The 13,132-nt window shown below is 38.3% G+C and overlaps 1 pseudogene; it reads left to right on the plus strand.

Moving 5' to 3' along the window:
- Positions 1-1,104: 1,104 nt before the first annotated feature.
- LOC125830016 (beta-fructofuranosidase, insoluble isoenzyme CWINV3-like) lies at positions 1,105-12,870 on the plus strand (annotated as a pseudogene).
- The last annotated feature ends 262 nt before the right edge of the window (positions 12,871-13,132 follow it).

A 13,132-nucleotide genomic window follows, 5' to 3' on the forward strand; every position in this document is an offset into this window, starting at 1 on the left:
ATTTTGTTTAGTCAATTATATCTTATCCATTAAACTTAAACTATTTCATATGTCGCTGATCAAAGCAGAAACTTGGGGAAAATGGAAAGGGAGCGGAGCCAAATTTGTTTTTAACCATTTAGTAGTCCGAACAAAACTACCCAATGTCTTAAAGTAGGGAAAATATACCCCTTAACTTTCCAATTAGAACATATATACTATTCGATAAAAAAGTAGTGCATATATACCCTTGCATCTATCAAATAGTGCATATGTACCCTTGTTGCTTAACAAATTATGTATATATTTACTTTTTTTGTTAACAAACTGAATTTTCAAAAAAAAAAACTTAAAAAAATATTTTTAAATTGCAAAAATATCACGTATTATAACTTTTTCAATTAAGTAAATATAAACATATTAACGAAAAGGATAAATATACACCATTTGTTAGATAACATAGGTATACATACAACATTTTTTCACGAGGGGTATATTTGCCCCTTTTTCCTTTAAAGAATTAGAAGTAAATGAGATGGTATTTGGGTTGGTTCCAAGTAAGGCCAAAAGAAGAAAGAAAACGACAAGTCATAAGTGTGTGCTTAAGATATATGAGGTCACTCTCACCTACTTAATCATGGTGATCTAGCCACCTAACATTTTGTTGCAATTCGTATAAATTAAGGACAATGACCAACTATGTAATTCAGTACCTAAGTGTCTTTTAGGAACATCATACAGGTAAGTTGAAGTAGGAATAATATATTATTTTGACTATATTCTTCTGGTTGGAGACATAAAATTTATTGTATCTTTGATTAGTTAGAATATAATATTTTGACTTGTAAAGTTGGAATATATTATATTGACTTGCAAAAGTGGGGGTAATGAAGTAAGTATTTGTACTTGTTTTAGTTCGTGCACTAACAAGTAATTGAATCCCTCTTTTTCTTCTTTTTTGTTGGATTCATGGGTTGTTATTATGTTTTGCTTCTCTTACTAAGCTCAATAATACATATACTTAGTGAAGATATTCTCCAGCTTGATGTTTACAATACGATAGATCTATGTCATATGGGATTATCTGCAAATAGTCAACCCTACAGATCTGCATATGATTTCCAACCTCCCAACAATTGGATGAATGGTACATTATTTAACATTTTTCATATTTGTGATTAATTTTGTGAAATCTAATCTAACCTATGTTTTTCTTTTCTTATAATGCTGGTATATTGTGCAATGCATGACTTGGGAATCATAGATCCTAATGGTAAGTTTTCTTGTATAATAATTAAACTCTGTATTTATATTAAAAGATTCATTAGAGTATGTACAAATTATTGATTTAGGACTAGTAATCTTGAAGTACAAGAATCTGGAATCCGAAAATTTTAATTGTGACTTTGTGTGAAATGCGCAGGACCCATGATTTACAAAGGAATATACCAATTATTTTAGTAGTACAATCCTAGAAGTGCAGTCTGGGGATACATAGTTTGGGGACATTCAACATCAAATGATCTAGTGAACTGGACTATTCACCCTCCAACACTTTTGCCTTCGGAGCCATATGACATCAATGGTTGTTGGTCAGGTTCAGCTACAATTCTCAAAGATGGCACACTAGCTATACTCTATACTGGAATCAACTCGAATAATAATCAAGTTCAAAATCTAGCCATGCCCAAAAATCCATCAGACCCTTATCTCATAGAATGGATTAAATCGCCTCACAATCCAATCATGGAACCTAACGATATGAACAACATCAATTCCACCTTGTTTAGGGACCCGACTACAGCTTGGTTAGGCCACGATGGGAGATGGAGAGTCATTGTAGGAAACGAAAGAGAACACAACATTGGAACCGCTCTCTTGTACACTAGTATGGATTTTATACATTGGACAGGAGTATAGCATCCCCTGCATTCGTCTAATGAAACTGGAATGTGGGAATGTCCTGATTTTTTTCTAGTATCAAATGTTAAACATTTACTCAAGGTCAACGTGTTTCAATCTCAGGTGGAATATTACACGATTGGAACGTATGATCATGACATGGATATATTTTTCCCAGATTCGGGATCTGTAGATAATGAATCAGGATTAAGGTTAGATTATGGGAAGTATTATGCTTCCAAGTCTTTCTTTGACAGTGAAAAAAAGAGGAGGATTTTGCTTGCTTAGGTCAATGAGTCTATAAGTGTCACGACCTAAGCCTAGGCCTAGACGTGACATGGCGAATGAGGAACCCGAAGGAACCCCAAACAAGCCTCTCAAACTTGTCATCACACTTCATCGGTCGCGGAAGTACAATCAACATTAATTAACGGGAATTAGGGACTAAGGGCAAACCATTTCAAAATGACATCATAGAACAAGAGTCAAGCTCATTTACAAAATACTTGTCCAACGCACACCTCTACATACATAGATAGGACGGGGGCCATGACATACTACTGGCTCCCCTCATAGTCAAAATACAATTGCAAGCTAAAGTCTCAAAACATAGGAGTAGGAAACATAACATAGCCCTCGAATCATTGAGGACTCACCAACAAACTCGGATAAGCACCGTACTAGCCACGTGAATGGAGAGAAGGATCAAGAGTAGCTCCGGTCCCTACATGGTGACATCATGTAGGCAAAATATGCGTCAGTACTTGGAATGTACTAAGTATGCGGGGTGCAACACAACAATAGACAATGACACAATCGAAATACAAGAAATAGTTTCATAGGCATTATGAATAACAATATGAGGATGCATGATCAAAGTGAAGTCAAAACATGTTTAAGTAAATCTATACTAATAGTAGATATCATATGTGTATGCATGATCCAACCAATCTATAACCCCAACTTAGGATGGGGGATGTCATTCACACCCGGACACCCTGGTGGCAAGGTATAAACCCCTCACATGGTTAATGTTGGTCACACCCCAAGCATCCTAGGTGTTCTTTGTTCCTCAACCTTTTAACTTGTCTATCTAAGATCTGAACCGGGACTTCTTCATACGTCAAATTATCTTCTACAACACCCACAACCTCAAGAGGTACAATAGCGTTAGGATCACCAACACATTTCCTCAACATCGATACATGGAATACCGGATGAACTAATTCCATCTCCTTGGGCAACCCCAACTCATAGGCTACTTTACCAACCCTTCTTATTATCTCATAAGGACCGACATACCTAGGACTTAATTTCCCCTTCTTACCAAAACGAACCACACCTTTCATTGGAGAAACTTTCAAATAAACCCAATCACCCACTTTGAATTCAAGATCCCGTCTCCTCACATCGGCATAAGACTTTTGACGACTTTGGGCTATTTTCAACCTCTCCCTAATCATCCTTACCTTCTCAAGAGCATCCATGACCAGATCCGGACCCAACAAGGCCACCTCTCCAACTTCAAACCACCCAACCGGTGACCTACACCGTCTACCATAAAGTGCCTCAAAAGGAGCCATACCGATACTAGAATGATAACTATTGTTGTATGCAAATTCAATCAAAGGAAGATGATCATCCCAACTACCTTTCAACTCCAATACACAAGCTCTAAGCATATCCTCCAAGGTTTGAATTGTTCTTTCGGCTTGGCCATCCGTTTGAGGGTGGAAGGCCGTGCTAAGCTTTACCTTTGTACCAAGACCCCTTTGGAATGACCTCCAAAAGTGAGAAGTGAATTGGGCACCACGATCCGAGATGATAGACAAAGGAATCCCATGCAACCTTACCAATTCATGAATGTACAACTTGGCATACTCTTCAGCCCCGTAAGTAGTTTTAACCAGTAGGAAATGAGCCGACTTTGTCATCCGATCAACCACCACCCAAACCGAATCAAAGCCTCTTCTAGCCTTGGGTAAGCCCACTACAAAATCCATGTTGATTTCTTCCCACTTCCAAGTAGGTATCTCAATGTCTTGAGTTAGGCCACCCGGCCTTTGATGTTTGGCCTTGACTTGTTGACAACTATGGCAACCCGAAACAAATTTTGCAATGTCCTTCTTCATACCGCCCCACCAATACACATCCCTCAAGTCTCTCTACATCTTTGTTGACCCCGGATGAATAGAATAAAAAGAATTATGAGCCTCATCAAGGATTCTTTCCCTCACACCATCCACACAAGGAACACATAATCTACCTTGGTACCTAAAGGCACCATCTCCCCCTTGGGAGAAAACCTCCACCTTACCACTACTCACCGAAGCCTTTAATTCTACCAAAGAAGGATCAAGATCTTGCTTGACTATCACCTCATCAACCAAGGAAGACCTTGAACCATCAACAACAACTACTCCTCCACTATCCACCCCTTCTAACCTAACTCCTAATTTGGCCAACCGATGGACCTCCTTAGCCAACTCTTTACTACCTTCCTCCACATGAGCCAAGATACCCATGGACACTCTACTCAATGCATCCGCCACCACATTAGCTTTCCCCGGATGATAGTGAACACTCATATCATAATCCTTAAGGAATTCTAACCACCTCATTTGTCTCAAGTTAAGATCTTTTTACGTGAACACATATTGGAGATTCTTATGGTCGGTGAAGATATCAACATGCACCCCATACAAATAATGACGCCAAATCTTTAAAGCAAAAACCACGGCGGCCAATTCAAGATCATGGGTTGGGTAATTTTTTTCATGAACCTTAAGTTGCCTAGAAGCATAGGCTATAACCTTACCACTTTGCATCAACACACAACCCAAACCAATGCGGGAAGCATCACAATAAACAACAAAACCTTCTAACCTATCCGGAAGTGACAAAATAGGAGCAGACACAAGCCTTTCTTTCAAAGTTTGGAAGCTTTCCTCACACTCATCCGACCACACAAATTTAGCCTTCTTTTGAGTCAACTTAGTCATAGGAGAAGCAAGAGAAGAAAACCCTTCCACAAATCTCCTATAATAACCCGCTAAACCCAAGAAACTCCTTATATCCGACGGGGTCAAAGGTCTAGGCCAATTCCTAATAACATCGGTCTTATTAGGATCCATCTTAATACCATCCCCCGACACCACATGGCCTAGGAAAGCAACTTCCTTCAACCAAAACTCACACTTTTCATATTTAGCGTACAACTTCTCTTCCCTCAATCTTTGGAGTACAACCCTCAAGTGACCCTTGTGCTCTTCCTCACCCCGAGAATAGATCAAGATGTCATCTATAAACACCACCACAAAAGAATCAAGGTAGGGTTTGAAAACCCTATTCATCAAATCCATAAAGAGAGCCGGAGCATTAGTCAACCCGAAAGACATCACCACAAAATCATAGTGCCCATACCTATTACGAAAGGCCGTCTTGAGAATATCACACTCCCTCACCCTCACTTGATGATACCCTGACCGAAGATCAATCTTAGAGAAGTGACTAGCCCCATGCAATTGGTCAAATAAATCGTCAATCCTTGGAAGATGATACCTATTCTTGACGGTGACCCTATTAAGTTGTCGATAATCAATACACATTCTAAGAAACCCATCTTTCTTCTTCACAAACAAAACCGGAGCACCCCAGGGAGAATGACTAGGTCTAATAAACCCCTTCTCTAACAAATCTTTTAATTGCTCTTTCAACTCCGCTGGGGCCATACGGTAAGGGGGGATAGAAATAGGTTGAGTATCGGGAAGGAGGTCTATACCAAGATCTATCTCCCTTTCGGGAGGGATACCGGGAAGGTCTTCTGGGAAGACATCTAGAAACTCATTAACAACCGGAATAGACTCAATAGGAGGGACTTTAGACTCCACATCATTGACTCTCACAATATGGTACAAGAACCCTTTGGAAATCAACCTATGGGCTTTAATGCAAGAAATGAATTTCCCCTTCACCACAACATCCCGGCTCTCCCACTCAAGGACGGGTTCATTAGGAAATCGAAACTTGACTTTAGGAGTCCTACAATCAATAGAAGCATAATATGCATGCAACCAATCCATCCCAAGAATAATATCAAAATTCACCATGTTCAACTCAACAAGATCACAAGGCAACAACTTATTTAATATGCAAACCGGACAATTTCTATACACTTTTCTAGCAACATAGAGACACCAATGGGAGTGGATACTTCATATGACTCATGCAACAATTCCGACTCGACATGAAATTTTCTAGCAACTAAGGGGGTAACAAAGGAAAGGGTGGCACCCGGATCAATCAAAGTATAAACATCAAGATCAAAGATTTGCAACATACCGGTCACCACATCCGGAGTCTCATTAACACCTTGTCTACCATGCAAAGCATAAAATCGATTGTCCTTTGGGGCACCACTTTGAGAAGCACCTCTACCCAAAGGAGTGGTGTTAGCACTTCGGACCTTGTTGCGGATCTTGGGACATTCAAACCTCTTATGACCCACTTCTCCACATTCGAAGCAAGCACCCGAACCCTTCATGCAAGGACCACCATGCTTCCTCCCACACTTAGGGCATACATCCATAGAACCCACTTCACCTCCCCCTTGAGGTCTAGGAACATTGATAGCAAATCCCCGGTTGACATGAGGGTTTCCTCGGCCTTGATGAAATCTAGCACCCTTAGGGAACCTATTCTCCAATCGGGCCCTCTTTGCCTCGTGCCCCCTTCTCTTCCTCAATTTCTCCTCCTCCATTTGCTCGGCATAAGTCATCAACCGAGACAAATCCATATCTCCAATGAGCATAGCGGACCGACACTCCTCACTAACCAAGTCGGATACACCCATCACAAATTTGTTCATCCTCGACCTAGAGTCGGCCACCAAGTGAGGTGCATACTTGGAGAGTTGGACAAATTTGAGGGCATACTCCCTCAAACTCATAGCTCCTTGCTTCAAGTTCATGAACTCCACCAACTTTGCCTCCCTAAGCTCAAGAGGGAAGAACCTATTAAGGAAAGCAAGTTTAAACTCCTCCCACAACACCACATAGCCATTACCTTTCTCACCCTTCCATTGATCAAACCAAATTTGAGCAACCCCCTTGAGTTGTAGGCCGCCAATTCCACCTTCTCACAAGCACCAACATCCATAATGGTCAAGAATTTGCATACCTCATCGATGAACTCTTGCGGGTCCTCATCCACCTTTGAACCATGGAAGACCGGAGGGTTCATCCTCATGAAATCTCTCACCCTTTCCCCGGGGTGGTAGTTCGAGGAGCTTGGGCTCCTTGTTGCACTTGGTTAGCTACCACTTGTGCAAGCATGGTGAGTGCATCACGGAGCTCACCATTGGTGGGTGGCTCTTCCGGTGATCGGGCCCGTCTTCCCCTCATGTTTGGCATGATGATCTAGCAATCCAAAGAACAAGCGTTAGGGAGGAATCACCTTATCGCACTCTAAGCACGACATAGAACATGAAGAAGGGAAACCTTTTCTAAAACGTTTTGTAGCCTCCCATTCATAGTCGTGGCGCGCTTCACAACCATGATTAGGACTCTACTCAACGCGGTGTGTTGGACTCCGAGGATTTAACAACCTAGTGCTCTGATACCAAGCTTGTCACGACCCAAGCCTAGGGCCTAGACGTGACATGGCGAATGAGGAACCCGAAGGAACCCCAAACAAGCCTCTCAAACTTGTCATCACACTTCATCGGTCGCGGAAGTACAATCAACATTAATTAACGGGAAATAGGGACTAAGGGAAACCACTAAGAGCAAACCATTTCAAAATGACATCATAGAACAAGAGTCAAACTCATTTACAAAATATTTTCCAACGCACACCTCTACATACATAGATAGGACGGAGGCCATGACATACTACCGGCTCCCCTCATAGTCAAAATACAATTGCAAGCTAAAGTCTCAAAACATAAGAGTAGGAAACATAACATAGCCCTCGAATCATTGAGGACTCACCAACAAACTCGGATAAGCACCGTACTAGCCACGTGAATGGAGAGAAGGATCAAGAGTAGCTCCGGTCCCTACATGGTGACATCATGTAGGCAAAATATGCGTTAGTACTTGGAATGTACTAAGTATGCGGGGTGCAACACAACAATAGACAAGGACACAATCGAAATACAAGAAATAGTTTCATAGGCATTATGAATAACAATATGAGGATGCATGATCAAAGTGAAGTCAAAATATGTTTAAGTAAATCTATACTAATAGTAGATATCATATGTGTATGCATGATCCAACCAATCTATAACCCCAACTTAGGATGGGGGATGCCGTTCACACCTGGACACCCTGGTGGCAAGGTATAAACCCCTCACATGGTTGATGTTGGTCACACCCCAAGCATCCTAGGTGGTGAGATATAAACCTCTCACATGGTTGATGTTGGTCACACCCCAAGCATCCTAGGTGGTGAGATATAAACCTCTCACATGGTTGTCCAGTTCTTTTCCCCCGGACCGGGCATGGTCATGCAACACTTTATATAGGAAATTCCCATTAGGCTCTAATGCAATCTCACGTATGGAATGAACATATACACAAACTTAGTTTGTCATCAACACATCTCTGGATTGCCATACATCTCATAACTCAAGCTTTAAAGCATCGATTCATCAATTCTCCATAGTTGGACATTTTGTCAAACACCTTGAAGGAATGTGATGGAATCAAAGAGCATGGAAAATAGGGTAGTAATTATGCAGCCAAACTCGTGAACAACCTACAACAACACCTTTTAACACCCACAATACCTCATGAAAATCTCCACATCCATTCCAAATTTAGATTCAAGTTCTAGAGTCACAACATGTTCAAAACAATCACTTTTCATGTTTAAAATTCAATGTGCAGGAAATTATTACAAAGAACAAGACTAATTTATGAATCTTAACTTAAACCATGAATTAGTGAGTAGAATAGAGTCTAGGCACTATGGGTGGAAGGACCCATGAGTTCAACACCACATACCTTGAGTTTTTAGGAAGGTCTTGAGAGTGTCTTCAATGGAAGCTTGGAACTTGGAGCAAGAGTCTCTTCAATCTTGAGGAAGGTTTTGGATTAGGGTTCTTGAGAGAACTTGAGAGAAAATGTGTCTAAATATGGGAGAGGTGTTTTGGGAAATGTTTTAGAGATGGGAATTGAACTAATGGTATATAGGAAATAACATATGCCCTTTGGAAAAATGGTCCAACACTTAGAAAAAATAATGAGGCGGGTGAACAGTAAAAACGCTCACTGAAAATTGCATTTCCTGCCGGACAGACTTTACGAAAATGGGCATAACTTCTTCGTCCGAACTTCGAATGAGGTGAAACGATGTGAGTTAGGTAGCTAACTCCAAGGGATTTCCATGGATATGTTATGGGCCACCCAATTATTTGTGTGCTAGGAGATATGACCCTCAAAAGTAGACCCTCGAAAAAGGCTTCACTTGGAAATTTCGGATTTTGATACGGTTGCTCTAAAATTTGGGTTAGACCCATTTCCCACTCAATTTGACCCCCTAAACAAGAATATGAAGTCGGATTTTCGAAAAACGAAATAGATTTTTTGATATAGCTAAACAAGTTTCCGTTAACTTTCGAAGCACATTTTTAAGAACCTTTTGGGTCATTTCAATAAGTGCCAACATTGATATAATGAAAAGATGGTCTGGTCTTCAGGTAATGAGTCTACAAGTGCCAACTTCTTTTTATTTTGAATCCTATTAGTGAACATTGTGACTCCATTACGGAATTAATTTGCTTGTTATTGCAATAATGAATGTTTTTAGGCGTTTCCAAGGAAAATTTGGCTAAACAAATCCGGGAAGCAATTGGTTCAATGGCCAGTAGAAGAAATGGCAAAGTTAAGGACAAACCAAGTTGAGTTACAAATTACAACACTAAAAGCAGGTTCACTGCTTGAAATTTCAGGTGTCACCTGGGCACAGGTATAATTCTTTCAATATAGCTCTTCAACATTTGCTTCAACTGCACAATCTTCCACTAAGTTTCAACAACTTGTACAAAAGTACATCATTGCATTTCTTCGAGACAACTCACCCTAAACTATTTGTATCATCGATTTTCTTTTCACATAAATTAAAACAGAGAAAATAATTATTAGTGTTAATTGTTTCAGGTGGATGTAGAAATCTCCTTCACAATCCCAATGTTTGATAGAGCAGAAGTTTATGACTCAAATTGGAGGAATCCACAAGAGATATGCAGCCAAAGAGGTTCATCCGCCAAGAGTGGTGTAGTTCCTTTTGGTTTGCTTGTTTTGGCTTCAAGTGATCTTCAGGAATTTACGATTGTCTTCTTTATAATTTTCGAGAAGAATGACAAGTTTGTTGTGCTAATGTTCAGTGATCAGAAAAGGTATCTATCTTTCTTTTTTTCTCCCTTTTAAGATACCTATAGGCTATAGGTAGGTGTTTTTATCCTGTGGTTTAACTCCATTTTTTTTTAAAGAATGGAAAAGGGCCAAAACTATGTTTCGACTATTCGAAATATACCCTTCTACTATATTTTGGCTCAAAATAACCTTTCCCTCTTACTATTGGATCAATTATATCCTTTCTTTTAACAGAATAATATATGACATCCAATGTGTAAATTATAATCCCACATAAACGTCCACCTAAGCTAACCCACGCTACCCATTAAAAGGCCCAGGAGATTGAACACCGGCATTAAAACCGTTTGTTATCTCATCGGCATAACAAAACCCCATCGACTCCGGCGAAGGAGACTGAACACTGGCATTATAACCGTTAATTATCTCATCCGGATAACGGATCTCCCTTGTCACCAGTCATTAAAAATTTGTCAGTTTTGATTAGATCGATTTTGTCAGTTTGTTTTGGTTTTTGGGGTTAGTATTTATTTTACCAAATAAATGATCGAACTCGATCTACATTTTGTTGATTTATTAGAATTTGAATGAAATTGAGCAACCATAACAAAATCGATGATGATCTATTCAATTGGTTCTCAATTAATCCCTTTCTTTTTCTAGTTTCGATGTTCAAAAGATTTTTTGTTGGAAAATCTAAATGAGTGTCTAACTGAATAGTACATAGTAACAACTATGAAACAACAAAATCTTTTGAGACTTTATCCTAGAGTGTTTCAATTTATAAATCAAGAATTTAGATAGAAATCAAAACGTAATTATCGCTAATGAAATCAATTGTAAATCATAAGTCGTTATCGTGACTTTAATTTGTAACTTTAAGATGGAAATTGAGTTTCTACTTGTGAATTTAGAAATGCATTGTGAATTTTTTTAATGCAGGTCCTCATTAGGCCTTGATTATGACAAGACCACATATGGAGCATTTTGGATGTTGATGTTGTTAAGCAAAAAATTTCATTGAGAACTTTAGTAAGTTTCCCTACCAAAATACAAATCTTTGAAGTTTTAAATATTGCCACACATCTTGTATACTCGACCATCCAAATGAACTTGTAATAGGTCATATGATTGTTCTATTGATTGGTGATGTCTATCCGAGATGGACGTACGTCGGGTCAAGAGGGTTCTTATGAACCCACTTTGTAAAAAAATAACATGGTATATATAAGTATGTTTGGTTTGTCTTCTGAAATATCGTACAAATAAGATTGACCTCATTTAAACAAATGATAGCCCTTGGTCTAGTGGTAAAGTGGGTTTATTTTTGTGGAAGTGCGCAGGTTCGAAACCAGACAACAAAAAATCCTAAGAAACACGCTTGGTAAAAATCCTAGGTCCACCACTGATGTCTATTACAATGCTAAATAAATTTATTTATACCAAACAGATTGACCATAACAAAGCCCAAATTACTATATTAGCATGTTATTGCATAGATGCATTTTTTTGGACTCATGTTTACTTTTTATTACTGTTTGAGAAATGTTTGTTGAACAAAATTGGTTTCTCACAACATGAATTTTATTATTGCACGATAAAATTCAATCTAAGTTATAAATTTTTAAAACTTTTTTTTTCTTCCGCTCACACTCTAGCAATTCTGTTTGTTTCTTTTCTTTGTCATTTTTGCTCTCACACTTGCTTGCTTAATCACACATTTCTATCTTTCTTTCTCTCACTTCCTACTTGAGCATCTCACTTGCTCACACCGGCTACTTGAGGACCTCACTTGCTCTAACTTCACACTTGAGAAAACCTATGACTCAAATGACCATCTCTATTTCTAAATCATGATAAAAAGATATAGTGGCAGGTAATATCCCAGAATTATGCCTCCCACTAATTGTAAGACATGTCACTCTTAAATTATCGCTTTAGAGTTCTTCTTTCAATTCTCTACAACTCTAATATTTAACTCTTATTGAAATATTTTGAATATTAATTAACTTGTTGATGACTTTTAACACTTTCTCTTAACACCAACTTAATTTGTTCGTTGCATTCATTTGGAGTGATTCATGAAATTTTGGAATCATTTAGATGTAGAAAATCTTTGTGAATCTCCTCCTCTAATAATATCACCGGAAATAGTATAAATTCCACATGAGATACAAAAGATTCTACTTACTCTATCTCAATTTGTTTGTCTAATTTTGATTTTACACGAAGTTTTCAAAAGTAAAGAAGACTATAGAATCTTTTGATCTTAAACTAACTAAAGATACATAGAATGTAGCAAAATATCGTTTAATCTTGTAGTCTTAAACACATCATGTGGAAAATTAGGATTAAAAAGTTATCAAAAAGGGAAAGACGCATTCTTTTTAAATGGACCGAAAGAAAAGTAAGACAAACAATTAAAACGCTAGAAAAATTACTTTCTCTATGAGTAATGAGGTGCTAGCTTTTATCACTTGATCTAAACTTACATGCCTTTTATTTTCTTTAACAGATAGATCATTCAATAGTAGAAAGCTTTGGTGAAGGAGGAAAAACTTGTATTACAACCAGAGTTTACCCTACTTTGGCAATCAATTTGGGATGATCAATTTCTTATTCACTATCAATTAGAAACTCAAAGTTTGATCATTGATTTAAAACAATCTTGCATTAAATCAAATAGGAATAAAATATTTTTAAGATAAAATAAATTATCTCGTATTTATTTTGTAGCACTTCAAAGCTGAAAAAAACTAAAAGTGTGGTAAAAAAGAATTTTGAACCAACTTTAAATACTTCAGTGTTTATCTAGTGAACATGTATACAAAATTGCACTATTAAAAATTGATGTCAAATAATGAACGGGA

Source organism: Solanum verrucosum, unplaced genomic scaffold (assembly GCF_900185275.1).
Source record: "Solanum verrucosum unplaced genomic scaffold, falcon-dt-bn FXZP01000074.1, whole genome shotgun sequence".
NCBI lineage: Eukaryota > Viridiplantae > Streptophyta > Magnoliopsida > Solanales > Solanaceae > Solanum > Solanum verrucosum.